We start from the raw sequence: 14288 nt of genomic DNA, 5'->3' as shown, positions 1-14288 counted from the left end.
ATTAAGTGTTAGTTGAGCATTTAATACCACAGGGCATACAGAACATTCATTTATTTTGGCTCTTCAAGACAGGATTTCTCTGTGTAGCCTAGCCCGAGTCTCCTGGAATTAACTCTGTAGACCAGGCAGGCCTCAGACTCAGAGATCTGCCTGCCTCTGCTTCCAGAGTGCTGGGATTAAAGGCATTTACAACCACTACCCCTTTCAAAGTTGATTTGGATTTTAATTTTATAATCATCCAAGCTGATACTGATTCTCACAAATATGTAGTAAAAATAACAGAAGTGTGCTGGGAGGGTAGCTCAGTGGATAAAATGTTTGCTGTACAAGTGTGAGGATCTAATTCTGTTTTTGTTTTGTTTGTTTGTTTGAGATGGGGTTTCTCTATGTAACAACCCTGGCTGTCCAGAAACTCCCTTTGTAGACAGGCTGGTCTCAAACTGGGAGCTCCACCTGCCTCCTTGGTCCCAGGATTAAAGGCAGGTAACACCTCGTGCAGCTGAGGTCCTGATTTGGAATCCTCGGACCCTACGGAAAACCGTATGTGGTAGCGCAGGTCTGCGATATCCTAGTGCCCCTGTGGAGAGACCGGAGGTGGGAACAAGACAAGTTCCAGAAGCCAGAGAAGTCAGCTAGCCTGGGGGACACAGCAGAGGAAAAACCTCAAGATAGCCTTGTCTCCAACATGATGGACGTAGAAGACAGCCACTCAAATTCCTCCGACCCCCACAGGAGTGCCTGCTTGTATGCACGCTCACACACGTGCAAACACACATTATAAATATATATAGTTACAATAAATATAATATTTTTACGTGGCAGAAGTAAATTTAGAGCCATTTCAAAATTTGATGGAAGCCAGGCACAGTGGCACATGCCTTTAATCCCAGCACTTGGGAAGGCAGAGGCAGGTGGATCTCTGTGAGTCTGAGGCCAGCCTGGCCTACAGAGCAAGTTCCAGGACAGCCAAGGCTACACAGAGAAACCCTGTCTTGGAAAAAAAAAGAAAAAAAAAACGGGAAACAAAAAATTTTTGCTCGAAATTCTGTCCTAATTCTAAGTTAAAATTCCTTTAATGATTTTTTTTTTTTTGAGACCATGTCTCATACCTACAAGGCTGGCCTCTCAAACTAGCCAATAATGGGGGCTTGGGAGATGGCTCAGAGGTTAAGAATACTCGCTGTTCTTCTGAAGGTCCTGAGTTCAATTCCCAGTCAACCACATGGTGGCTCAGAACCATCTATAGTAAGATCTGGTGTGCAGGCAGAATGTTGTATAAATAATAAATAAATCTTTAAAAAAAAAAAAAACTAGCCAATAAGGACCTTGAATGCCTATTCTTCCACTTTCTGGGTGCTAGGATTGTAGGGAGTGCTCTACCAAGTCTACTTTATGTAGTGTTGGGATTGAACCTGGGGCTTCAGCAAGCACTCCATAGCAACTGAGCCATTTCTCCAGCCCCTCTTCAATGGCTTTTTATGAAACTCACATCATAACCCAGACTGCAATTTTTTTAAATTACATGTATTTATTTGCTTATTTAGTGTGAGAGTGTGTGCATGTATAGTATGTGTGTAGTCATGGGACAACCTGTAGGAGCTGGTTCTGTGTTCAGGGATGGAACTGAGACCATCAGACTGAGCTATCCACTGAGCTATCTTACAGGACTCTAAACAGCAATTTTAAAAATCAACATTCTAACAGGATACAATCCAAAAATATACTAAGTTGACACTTAATTGCTGAGGAATTATGACAGAAAAATATATGATTAAGTCATCTTAGTGTCTTAGTTAGGATTTACCGCCGTGAAGAAACACTCTGACCATGGCAGCTCTTGGAAAGAGAATGTTTAGTGAGGGCTGGCTTACAGATCTGGATGTTTAGTCCATTGTACTCGTGGTGGGAAGTATGTTAGAGTGAGCAGATATGGTGCTGGAGAAGCCAGAGCGTTCTGCGTCATGAGCCACAGGAAGCAGCAGGAGATTGTGGGCCGCACTGGGCATGGCGTCAGCACAGGAGACCTCAAAGCCCACCCCCAGAGTGACACGGTCTTCCAACAAGGCCACCTGTCCTAAGACCACTCCCTACGGCCAAGCAGTCAAACACATGAGTCTATGGGCAGTACCTATTCAAACCACCACATCATGCCTCTTTTAAAAAGCAGAAAAGCTTGTGCATGGAGTCAGAACACCGAATTTTTGACATATAGAATTCTTGGACCTGAACTAAGGTGTTTAAGGAGGTTGGGGTCTATCCTATCACTCATGTCAGAGTTTGGGGAAAAGAGCTCCAAATAGAGCCAAATGATAGAACACGTCAGGTGGCAGAATGAGCCCTCAGGGTCTGTCTAGCAGAAATGGCTGAGGAGATGACTAAGAAAAGCAACTCCTCAAAGGAAATGATGCACTTTAGTCCTTACCAACTTGATTCTTCTAATTGCTATGCCCAAGAATCTAGAATATACTTCAAATCTTAGAATGTGTTGTTGACTTTGATTTTTTTTTTAACAAACCTACTTTATTTTGGGTTCTTAAATGCTTCTACCTTCCTTCCAATCCCCCAACACCAGGGAAGAGGGAAAGAAGGTTGGTGGGGACAGGGGCAGAGTTTTCTCTGCTGCTTCCAGATGGGTAGGGTCGTTGAATTCTTTTGGGAACAATACCAGTATCGGTCATCCAGAAATCCAGAAGTCCAGGTAAGCAGCAAAACAGCAAATGCAGCAGCAGGACGAACCAGCAGCAGACAGTCCTCCTCCAAGCAGCCGTGCCTTCTTCCTCTGGGCGGTCATATTTACACCCCTCAAAGTCCTCAGACTTCAACTAATTCCATCTGGCAAAGACCATGCTCCCCTCGAGACACTTAACAGGTGTGGACAAACTAAAATCCCCAACTTGGAGTTTTAACAAAAACATGTTTGTAGATCATAAGCCAAAACATCCACAACAATGTATCTTCAAAACATATCTGGAATCTAGCCAGGCACAATCCCAGCACTTGGGGGGGAGGCAGAGGCAGGCAGATCTCTGTGAGTTCAAGGCCAGCCTGGTCTACAAAGTGAGTCCAGAACAGCCAAGGCTACACAGAGAAACCCTGTCTTGAAAAAAACATATATCTCTATACATACACACATATATGTATACATAGTGGATGTGGTTGTATACAGACTGTTCTACAAGATGACACTACGCACATATATATATATGCAAATATATATACACTACACACACACACACACACATATATATGTAGTGTCATCTTGTAAAACAGCCTGTATACAGCCACATAAACTTTGAGAGCTTGCCAACTGAAACAGATCCTCGCTTCTACCAGATAAGGCAGGAAAAATGGTTGTGTTTGCTCTTTGAGCTCCTCTTTTCTAAACCCTGCCTCTGTTCTCTGAGTTTCCTGGAGGGTCGATTGGTGTCTGTCATCAATTTAGGGGAGATTCTTGACCATTATTACTCAGAACATTGCTTCTATTCCTTTCTTCTTTTGGAATGGAGCAGAATTTCCATTGCATGTATATGGCAGTTTCGTAATAAGGCCATTGTTTGGTGATGTTCTAATCCATTTCCTCAGTGTTCTTTCTCTTTGTTTTTTGGTTTTGCAGTTTCTATGGACATTCCCTCAGGCTCAGAAATGTTTCCTCAGCGGTGTCCAGGGCACTAATAGGCCTCTTCATTCAGCCTACTGATGATCATTCATCTCTGCTAGAATGCCTTTGATCTGTAGCATTTCTCTTTTCTAATCGTTTTTAAATTTTTTAATAAATTTATTCATTTTATTTCGTATGTGAGCATTTTGCCTGCATGTACGTTCGTGCACCACGTGTGTACTGGTGTCCTTGGAGCTCAGAAGAGGTCATGGGATTCCTTGGACTGGAGTTACGGATGGTTGTGAACTACCACCATCTACTTCATCAATGACCGTGTAAGACTCGCTGTTTACTCTGGAGGGAAAAAGTGCTCCCTTCCTCCCCAAAAGATTGTGGTTGGACCACTGCGGATTCGCTGTGGGTCACGCAAGCCTCAGCAGAACTGCCTAGCCAAGGCCTGGGAAGCCAATGGGGTTCATCTCCCAGCGGCAGCTTCCTGATAGTTCAGGGTTAGCTCGGAACCCTGAGTACCTGCTGCTTGGATCAGCCCCAGAACCTGTGTTAAAGCGGTCACAGATCAGGAATGGGTGAATGCCTGCGCCCTCCGGTTAACAGGGCGGTTTAACCGAAGGACCGGAACACTGCAGTATTGCTGCGAGTTTCTGCTGTCCTTTGGAACCAGCAATCTCATTTTTAAAAGCTAACACGGTGGAAATTTTATTTTCAACATCCATGATGAGATCGGGTGTCTTGTCCCACGGACCTTGCTCTGTACACTCCGTCCGCTCCTGAGGGAACCTGGGACTCTGAGTTCCATCCATTTCCACCCAGCATGCACTTCCGGCCAGGCTGCTTCCGGGCCTCCTGGGTGATGCTGAACCACAGAGAATGCCCTGGGTAGGAGCTTGGCTTCCCAGGAAATAATCCTCCTCAATTTGAGGAGACCAAGAATTACCTGACCAGTCTACCGGGTAGAAGCACCTAGGAGATAAGGGTGGGCGTATAGGCAGCAGCCAGCTCAGTGGGCCCTGAATGAATTAAATACCTTAAAGGTTTTAAGCATGGATGTAACAGGGTGAGAATTAATATCTTCATCCTTTGGGTCTCTCTGTTAGTTACATGTATTTCAAAATAATTTTATTATCTTAGGTGAATGGATGTTTTACCTTTAAGTATGTCTGTGCATGCCTAATGCACATAGATGCCTAATGGCCATGGAGGCCAGAAGAGGGCATTGGATCCCTGGCACTGGAGTTGCAGGCGGCTGTTTGCCACTGTGTGTCAATAGACCTTATGATGTCTTGCCCAAGTTAACATGCAAGTGCATGGCCAGGTGTGGTGGTGCACGCCTTTGACCCCGGCACTCGGGAGGCAGAGGCAGGTGATCTCCGTGAGTTCGAGGTCGGTCTGGTCCACAGAGTGAGTTACAGGACAGGGCTACACAGAAACAGAAGAAAAACCTAAACATCCATGTGCATGAATTCTCAAGCATGCGCTCTTGCTCTCTCTCCACACACCCACAGAGAGAGAGAGAGCGCGCACAGTAATTAAAGCTGGATTGAAATGTGAAGGAAAACCACTTCCCTTTCTTCTGTAACAGACTTCCCAGGGTGACGGGGAAGTTAATTAAAAGTTAAGACTTCACTTCCACCTTTCACAGCAAAGAAAATACCTTTAATCTAGAAGAAAGGGAGAGGAAATTTTAAGAACTGGCTTTTTCTTTACTCTTCAAATTCTCTTTAAAAAAAAATACGAAGACTGGAACATTTCTTTAAAAAAGAAATCATATTGTTTATATTTGACTTAAAAATATTATAGAAAATTACACAGTAGGAAAAACCTAGAGGGTATCTACCGTCTCACAAGTATGTAACTACCCCCGATTGTGGCCAGAAGAGCTATAGTATAATTTAACATAGATGTGAATGTGCTGTACATTTATTCACTATAGTCTTTATGGTGTTGATTGACTCACATAATTGTTCATTCTATATTATTCTTACTTTATACTTCGTTTCTCTTGGAAATCCCCCTTTATAAGATTTTTATTTTTCTTCAGTAGTAATGATAGACCTTTATTATAAGCTACAATTTTGATGTTCATTTTCCCTTATTTAAAAAAAAAAAATTATAGTCCAAGTTTAAAATCTAATGTGAAGCCTTGTAGTTTCAAAATGGCTCTCCTAACTGGAACTGTTCTTTTCTTTTTTCAATTATTATTTATTACAATTTATTCACTTTGTATCCCAGCTGTAGCCCTCTCCCTCATCCCCTCCCAATCCCATCCTCCCTCCCTCATCTCCTCCTCTACCCCTGCCCCAGTCCACGGATAGGGAGGTCCTCCCCCCCCCTTCCATCAAACCTAGCTTATCAGGTCTCAGCAGGACTGGTTCCATTGTCTTCCTCTGTGGCCTGGTAAGGCTGCACCCAGCAGGGAGAGGTGATCAAAGAGCCAGCTACTGAGTTCATGTCAGAGACAGTCCTGTTCCCATTACTAGGGAACCCACTTGGAGACTGAGTCTGTGGGCTACCTCTGAGCTGGGTGTTAGGTCCTCTCCATGAATGGGTCCTTGGTTGGGAAGACTGGAACATTTTGATATCGGGCTTTTTATTATTATTCATTCTAAGAAAGCCACTTCTTGAAGGTCAACTACTGTGATTCAGATTCTAAGAGCCCTAATTGCACACCTACCAATATATTTTTCTTACAACACTATACTAAGAACAGAAAGAAAATGAAATTGGGCTGGGAGACAGCTGGGTGGGTAATCGTGTTTGCTGCACAAGCATGAAACGTGAGTTCAAATCCTCCACGTTCAGGTTTAAGCCAGGAATGGCCATATGCATGTCTGTGACCCCAGCACTGTGTGGGAGCTAAGACAGGAGGCTCACGGGGACCTGCTGGCCAGCCAGCTTAGCTCCATGTTCAGCAAGAGACCCTGCTTCAAGGGAAAAGAGAACTGATAGAGCAGAACACCTGACATTTTCCTCTGGCTCCACATGTGCACACATGGCTATATGCATCTGCACACATGCCTGCCCGTGAACCTCACACACACACACACACACACACATGCACGCGTGCACACACAGGGAAAATATCTTTGCACCATCTCTGTTACTATTGTACTCTACTGCTGCTGTACTGGCCACACCTCTCAATTTCTCCCTACCTTTTCTATGGTAAGAAAGACTATGGAATTTCTTTAAATGTTAAAAAAGAAGATTTGTATTGTTTTTATCTAGGTATGTCTGTCTCTGTACATGTGGCCTAGGAAAGCCACAGGCAGCATATTCCCTAGAACTGGAGTTACAGACAGACTGGAGTGAGCACCCCCGTGTGGGTTCTGCAAACTGTCCTATGGACAAACAGCAAGTTCTCTTAAATCGCTAACCCCTGAGACATTTCTCTCAGCCCCTCTTTTAAGTCCTTTTTTACAAGAAGTATTTGTTATTATTTTATGTGTTTGTGTTTTGCCTACGTGTATGGATGCAGACCACATGAATACCTGGTGCCTAATGAGAGGTGGCCATGACATCTTGTCTTAGTTTAGGTTTCTGTCGCTGCAATAAAACACTGCCCAAAAGCAACCTGAGGAGAAAGGGTTCATTTAACCTTACTTTCTGCATAACAGTCCACTGTCAAAGGTAGTCAGGGCAAGAGCGCAAGGCAGAAACCTGGAAGTAGAAGCTGACACAGAGCCCCTGGTGGAATGCTGCTTCCGGGCTTGTTGTCCATAGCCTACTCATCCTGCTTTCTTACACAATCCAGGCCCACGTGCCACAGTGAGCCCAGCCTTCTCACATCAACCACCGATCAAGACAGCACCCCACAGACATACCGACAGGCCAATCCTATGGAGAGATTTTCTCAATTAAGAGTCCTTCTCCTGCCCACGTGGCATGCTGGGGTTGGCTACCCAGAGGCTATTTAAGCTGTGGGCTGGCTTTCCCCAGGGTCAGATGATTGTTCAAGGTTCCTGAATAAACTGCATTGAAAAAAAAAAAAAAAAAAAAAAAGAGTCCTTCTCCTCAGATGACCCTAACATGGGTGACAGTGACATAAAAACTAGCCAGCACACCCTGGAATTGGAGTGTCCATGTGGATGCTGGGAGCCAAGCCTGGGTCCTCTAGTTTGTGCTCTTAGGCATTTAGCCATCTCTCCAGCAGCTTTTTTTAAATTATATTTACTCCATTACCTTGTGACCGTGCACGTGCCACAGCACACATGTGAGAGTAAGAAGGCGACTTGCAAGGGTCACCTTCTCTTCCCATCACCGAGTCCCATGGACAGACACAGGTTTTAAGGCTGGTGACAAGCCCTGAGCCTGTTCCCAGACATCCTTGATCTTAACCTGTGAGCGTCCCTAGGAGCCATGTCTGGCACCGTTTTCAGTTTTGCACATGCTTGTCTTGTCATCTTTCTCAGTGTGATTTTCAGCTCCTTCTGCTTTTTCTATTTTCCCAGTGATGTAGATTAATTATTATTACCTTGAGTTTAAATGTTGAGATCCGGAGTTTGGGGAGTAAATAACTAAAACTATGACTCATAGGATTTTTTTTATATAGATCACATTTTTAGAAGTAATAAAAATCACTTTAAGAATAGAGAAACCCTGTCTCAAAAAAATCATTTAAAGGAAAAACATAGTTCTCAGGTCCAGCAGTCCCTGATAAATTTGACTGTTTGGTTGGGTTTCAGACCTGGGACAGGCACTGAGGTGCCTATTTAAGCAAAGAGGACCTGGCTTCCAGGTTCTCCCAGCATCCCTCAGTCCCTGCCTGTTGGAGGACATGGCTGGCACATGCCACCCTGCTTCCCTATATAGTCATTTCGGTTCCCTCCCTCTCTCTGCACTTTCTCTCTCCCTGTTTGCACATGGTCTTTCTGCCTCTTCCCCGTCCTGTTTCCCATCCCCTGGTGACTTCCCTGGTCTCGTTCTTTGTGACCAATGACCCTGCCAGAAAGCTGCACCCAGTAAATCTGCCTTTATGCTTTATTTAATCTGACTTGAATTGGCTCATTTCATCCGTGGAGAAACCCCACTACGTTTAACACCTTAAGCAGTCTCAACTTCAATTGCTTCACAATTTCAAAAGAAATTGTTCTATTTTATTTTGGATTTTTGAGAATGGATATCTGTGTAACAGAGCCTTGGCTCTCTTGGACTCACCTTTGCAGACCAGGCTAGTTTTGAACTCAGAGAAATCTGCCTGCCTCTGCTTTCCAAGTCCTAGGATTAATGGCATGCACTACCATATCCAAACAAAAAAGAACATTTTGAAATGCAGCTGGGGTTACAGATGGTTGTGAGCTGATATGTGGGTGCTGAGAATAATACCCAGGTCCTCAGAAAAACCAGACAGTGCTCTTAATAGCTAAACCATCTCTCCAGCCACATGAAAACATTTAAAATTTGTGCCAGCCAAGGGAAACCAAGAACAATAAACAAAAACAGATAATTTATGTAGAATTAAAAGTTATCAACCATGCTATGAAGTTCTGCCGGCTGCCCTTGTACTTGCTGTGTAGCACAGGCTAGCTTTAAAGAATCCTCTTGCTTCAGCTACCCAGGTACTGGGACCTGCCCTGCTTCGGTTCCGTGCTTAGCAACTTTTCTTTATAAACGCCCGTGCAGGGACAACTCCCTCAGGTCGCTCCTAAGCCAGAACCTCCTTTGAGAGGTTAAGACCCTTACTTCTTTTGTATATATCTCTCTCTGGTGATCAGCCCCTGCCCTCCCTCCCCATCACCTTTCCTTCTCCCTGCTCAGAAACTGTCGCTTCCTGAGGTCTTGCCAAGCGCCCTTACATGCTGAGAGTAAAAGTTCATGTGAACCCAGCTGAACAGGTTATAGGGTCCCAGGTCTCACAGAGTCAACTCACCAAACGAGGACAGGGGTTGACCCCGACCCAGCCCATGCTGCCCCGCCCTAACTTGTGTGGCACGTACTTCTCTTTGGCATGTGGGCGAGCACGTTTCCCCAGGCAGAACGTTGGTCAGCATTGCTCTGAAGGTCCTGAGCTGGGAGCGAAGGCTCGGCTCAGGTGGTAGTGCAGTGAACTGGAACTTGGTGATCCCCTGCATATCCAAGTCTAGGTCCTGGGTCCTGAGAGCTCCCACTAACAGAGTTTGGAGGGTCTCAAGGCTCATCCTGGTCTTTTTGGCTTCTCTAGATCCCAGTCCTCTAGCTGCCTGATGATGCTGCAGCACTGGAATAGTATCCTTTAGGACCTCCATGCAGACGGAAGTTTGGAGGTTCTTCAAGGGGTTCTTGAGACACCTGGCACACATAGGAGCCAGCTTGCCCAGGATGGGCAGCGTCTAGGTACTTCCAAATCCTGGACAGGGCTGAGCCGCGCTTTTGTCGGGATGATACTAACATTTTCGTGGACCCTGAAGAAATCCCCAGCTTCTCACAACCCAGGGGAGTTAACCTCTTTTTTACTTGACTTCTCGCAGGGAGGTGAGCGGCTGGTCATGCTGGTCTCCCATGAGGTCTATGAGCACCTCCTCCAGAGGCAAGGGCTGTTTGCTCCCGTCCAGAAACCATCCACTTTTGGTTTCTCCATGGGCAGCCACCGACCTCATCACCAAAGTCAGCACTGTCCTTGCCCCGCTGAGCACGCTCGGCTAAATCCAGAACTTGGCACTCTCCTTCCTGGGACTGTGTGGCGAGCCTGTAATGTAGGTCTTCGGTTCCTTCATCACAGCTGCAGGAGGAGGAAGGTGAGGGCCTAGTCCGCAATATCGCCTGCAGGCCTAGCTGCCTCCCCAGGGCAGAAACAGATCCGTGGGCAGTTCTACAGGCCGATGCCCCCATCCTTCAGCAGGCTGTAGGAGTCTCATCCTGGTGAATGGAATCACGAAGGTGGGAGTTCCTTCTGCTCATTTTCCGGCTTACCTCAGTAGCCTGCCGGCCAGTTAGCCACTAGAGGGCCGCTGCTGCCCAGCCTAGTACACAGAGGGTATAGGTTAACATCTTTGTCTTAAAAAGGTTGCCTCTTTCCTAATTTATAGAATAAATGGTATCTCAGCTAAAGTAATAATAATCTATGCCAGGCAACGGTGGTGCATGCTTTTAATCCCTAGTTCAAGGCCAGCCTGACCCTTCTGGCTACACAGAGAAACCCTGTCTTGAAAAAGCAAATGTGTGTGTGTGTATAAATTTGGGGTAGAGATGTAGCTCCGTTGGTAGAGAGCCTGTCTAGTATACACCTTGGCCAGGATGTAGTCTCTGGCACCACATAAGAAGGGCATGGGGGCATGCACTGTAATCCTAGCACTCAGGAGGTGGGAGGAGGATCAGAAGTTTGAGGACATCCTCAGCTACACAGTGAGTCTAGGACCATCCTGGGCTACATGAGACCTTGTCTCAAACAACAACACAGATTTGGGGTGAAGGCCTAAAATACAAAAAGTGATTCAAAATGTGCACAAAATGTAAAACAATGTCAGGTATGGTGGCACTCACGGAGACAGACAGGCAGATCTTGAGGCCAGCCTGATCTACTACAAAGTGAGTCTAGGACAGCCAAGGCTACACAGAGAAACCCTGTCACCCTATCTCAAAAAACTGGGAGAGGGAAGGAAGGAAGGGATGAAGGAAAGAAGGGAGGAAGAAGAAAATGCCAAACAAGATAATCTTTATGTATTAAAAAATGGAAATATGCAAATAGCTTAAACCAACCAAAGTGATCTTCAAAAAGATCAATGTTTGTGGGCATATGACAATTTATTTTTTTAATTTTTTTATTAATTACACTTTATTCACTTTGTATCCCCCCTGTAGCTCCTTCCCTTCCTCCCCTTCTTCATGCATGCCCCTCCCAAAGTCCACTGATAGGGGAGGTCCTCTTTTCCTTCCTTCTTATCCTAGTCAATTAGGTCTCATCAGGAGTAGCTGCATTGTCTTCCTCTGTGGCCTGGTAAGGCTGCTCCCCCATCAGGGGGAGGTGATCAAAGAGCAGGCCAATCAGTTCATGTCAGAGACAGTCCCTGTTCCCATTACTATGAAACCCACTTGGAGACTGAACTGTCATGGGATATGACGATTTATTATGAAAATATAGTAATCAATATGGTATGGTATTTAGACAAGCCTGAATTAAGATTAGGAGGCCCATGCATTTATTATCACGGAATTCAGGACAGAGGTGAGATACTACAAAAAGGGTAATAATACATACTCATCACTAAAAATGCTTGGGCCAAACTGGGAGATGGCTCAGTGGGTAAAAGTGCTTACCAAGCAAGCTTGGCAACCCAAGTCTGGTCAGAACCTCAGAAACCACAGTGGAAGAGAACTAACCCCACACACATACCATAGCACACACACAATCACACACACAGGCAACCACAACCAACCAAGTATGTAAAAAGTAAAAAATTTTACCCCATTCAGAAAAATTCAATGCAGAAACTCAAATGTCTTATTTTGCATTGCCAAATTAGACAAGTTTCAAGAGATGATACCTTCAGGACCTTTTCATAAAGAATCATTTTGATTTTTTAAAAATATTATGATAAAATATAGAACAAACTGCTGGTTATGATCAGTTTTTACCATGTCCATTTTTAAAGAATTATCATTTTGTATGTGTGGGCGTTTTGCCTGTGTGAAGTGCGTTGGAGACCAGAAGAGGGTATCAGGTCCTCCGGAACTGTGGCTACAGACAGTTGTGAGCCATCTTGCGGGTGCTGGAGATTGAAGCCAGGTCCTCTGGAAGAGCCAGTGCTCTTAACCTCTGAACCACATATGCCTGTTTAAAAACAATGTACCATTGTGGCCAGTCTGATCTATAGAGTGAGTTCCAGGACAGCCCGGGCTAAACAGAGAAACCCTGCCCCCAAAAAACAGACCCAAACAAAGATTAAGTGGGGCAAAAGCTATCTTTCTTTCTTTCTTTTTTTTTTTTTTTTTTTTGAGACAGGGTAGCTCAGGCTGCCCTGGAACTTGCTCTGTAGATCAGGCTGGCTTGGAACTCATGGAGCTCCATCTGCCTCTGCCTCTCAAGTGCTGGGATTAAAGTCGTGTGGCACCACCACCCAGCCAAAGGGTATACTTCAATGGTAAAAGTATATGCTAAGCACAGACAAGGCCCTGGGTTCCATCTCCAGCAAACAATAACAAAAACTGTTCAGGGATAGTTGTCCTCCAAATTCTAGGGAGTAAAAATATCTTGCAACAGCCTGCCATTCAGCTGTTTTGTACGATGAAGCTAATTCAAACCTTGGAATATAAAATCATCCTTCCTGGGTGTTGGGATTCAAGCTCTGGACAAGTGACTGAGGTGCCAGTTTAACATAACAAATCAGACCTGGCCTCCAGGTTCTCCCAGCATCCCTCAGTCTCTAGCTGAACTTTCCAGGGGCTGGGCTTCCTCTCCCCCTGAGGCTCTTCACCATACAATCCAGACAGACATTCTGTTTCTCTCTGATAGGTTAGATCTCTGTTAAAGAATTGAGCCAATTCAAGTGAAGTTAGAGTATATAAACGCAGGTTTATTGGGGGCAGCTCTCCTGTGAGTTCACTGACCTCGCAGGAAAGGGTCAGTGAAGTCACCATGCAGAGGGAGAGAGAAAAGTAGGGGCAGAGAAAGCCCTCATTCGGAGAGGAGAGAGGAAATGCAGAGAGAGAAAGACACAGGAGAGACAGACAGACAGACAGAGAGATAGGAGAGCGGTGGGGAGGAAGCCAAATTATCTGGATTATATATGAAGGGGGAGGAGAAGCCCCGCTCCTGGGCTGGAAAGTTCAGGGCAGAAGTAGCGTGTGGCAGCCCCAGCCTGTACCGGGTAGGGACTGAGGGATGCTGGGAGAACCTGGAAGCCAGGTCTGCTTCGGTTAAATAGGCCCCTCAGTGCCAGGTCCTCTCCTCTCTCTGCACGTGCACCCGTTCCTTTGGGTATTGGCACACTTGTTAAGACTGTTTGAATTACATTTCTTAAGCCTCTGCCTCCCTTCTCCACCCCAATCCCTTTCAACACCAGGTAGGAGAGAAAGATTGGTGGGGAGAGGGGGTGTAGCTCTTTTTGGATACTTGCTGCTGGTTAGGGTTGTTGGGTTCCTTGGGGCAAGTCCAATCTTCGTTTCAGGATATCTTCAAGTTCTTCTTGTCAAACTGCAACAGCAACCAGGCACAGCAGAGGAAGCAGCAGCTCCCTTCTTTCTCAGAGGCCCTCCCTCTCTCTCTGGCCCTGGCCTTTATTCCCTCTCCAGAGTCCTCAGAATTAAACTATCTGCAGCTGGCAAAGACCCCTCTCAGCATGCACGAGGCAAACAGTTTGCTGCTGTGGACCATCTAAATCAGCCCCGTATCCCACACCTGGGATTAAGACAAAAAGCATGTTTATACAACGTAACTGAGTTTTTAAAGACACCAAAACTTTCCACTATATTTCCCCCTTTTAGTATGAAAAATAATGGCTTTTCTCTAAGATAAATGAGATTATCAATGAACCAAACACTTTTTGGGTCAAGAGTTTCTTCTATAACCTGGTAACTCTCAGCTGCTCTTGTCTGGGACAGCTCACACTCTTTGCTGCTGGGCCTCGCTCCAAAGCTGCTTCCTAACGGCAAGAGGTTGCCTCATGTCTCTCTTGGACCTGCATCCAATGACAGCTTTTACCATAGCGCCTACACACCTGGGATGCGTAGGCTTTCAGTGTTGCCAGAAACTGAATGC

The sequence above is a fragment of the Meriones unguiculatus genome, chromosome 15 (assembly GCF_030254825.1).
Source record: "Meriones unguiculatus strain TT.TT164.6M chromosome 15, Bangor_MerUng_6.1, whole genome shotgun sequence".
Taxonomy (NCBI): Eukaryota; Metazoa; Chordata; class Mammalia; order Rodentia; family Muridae; genus Meriones; species Meriones unguiculatus.
Note: the sequence above shows the minus strand (reverse complement) of the source record.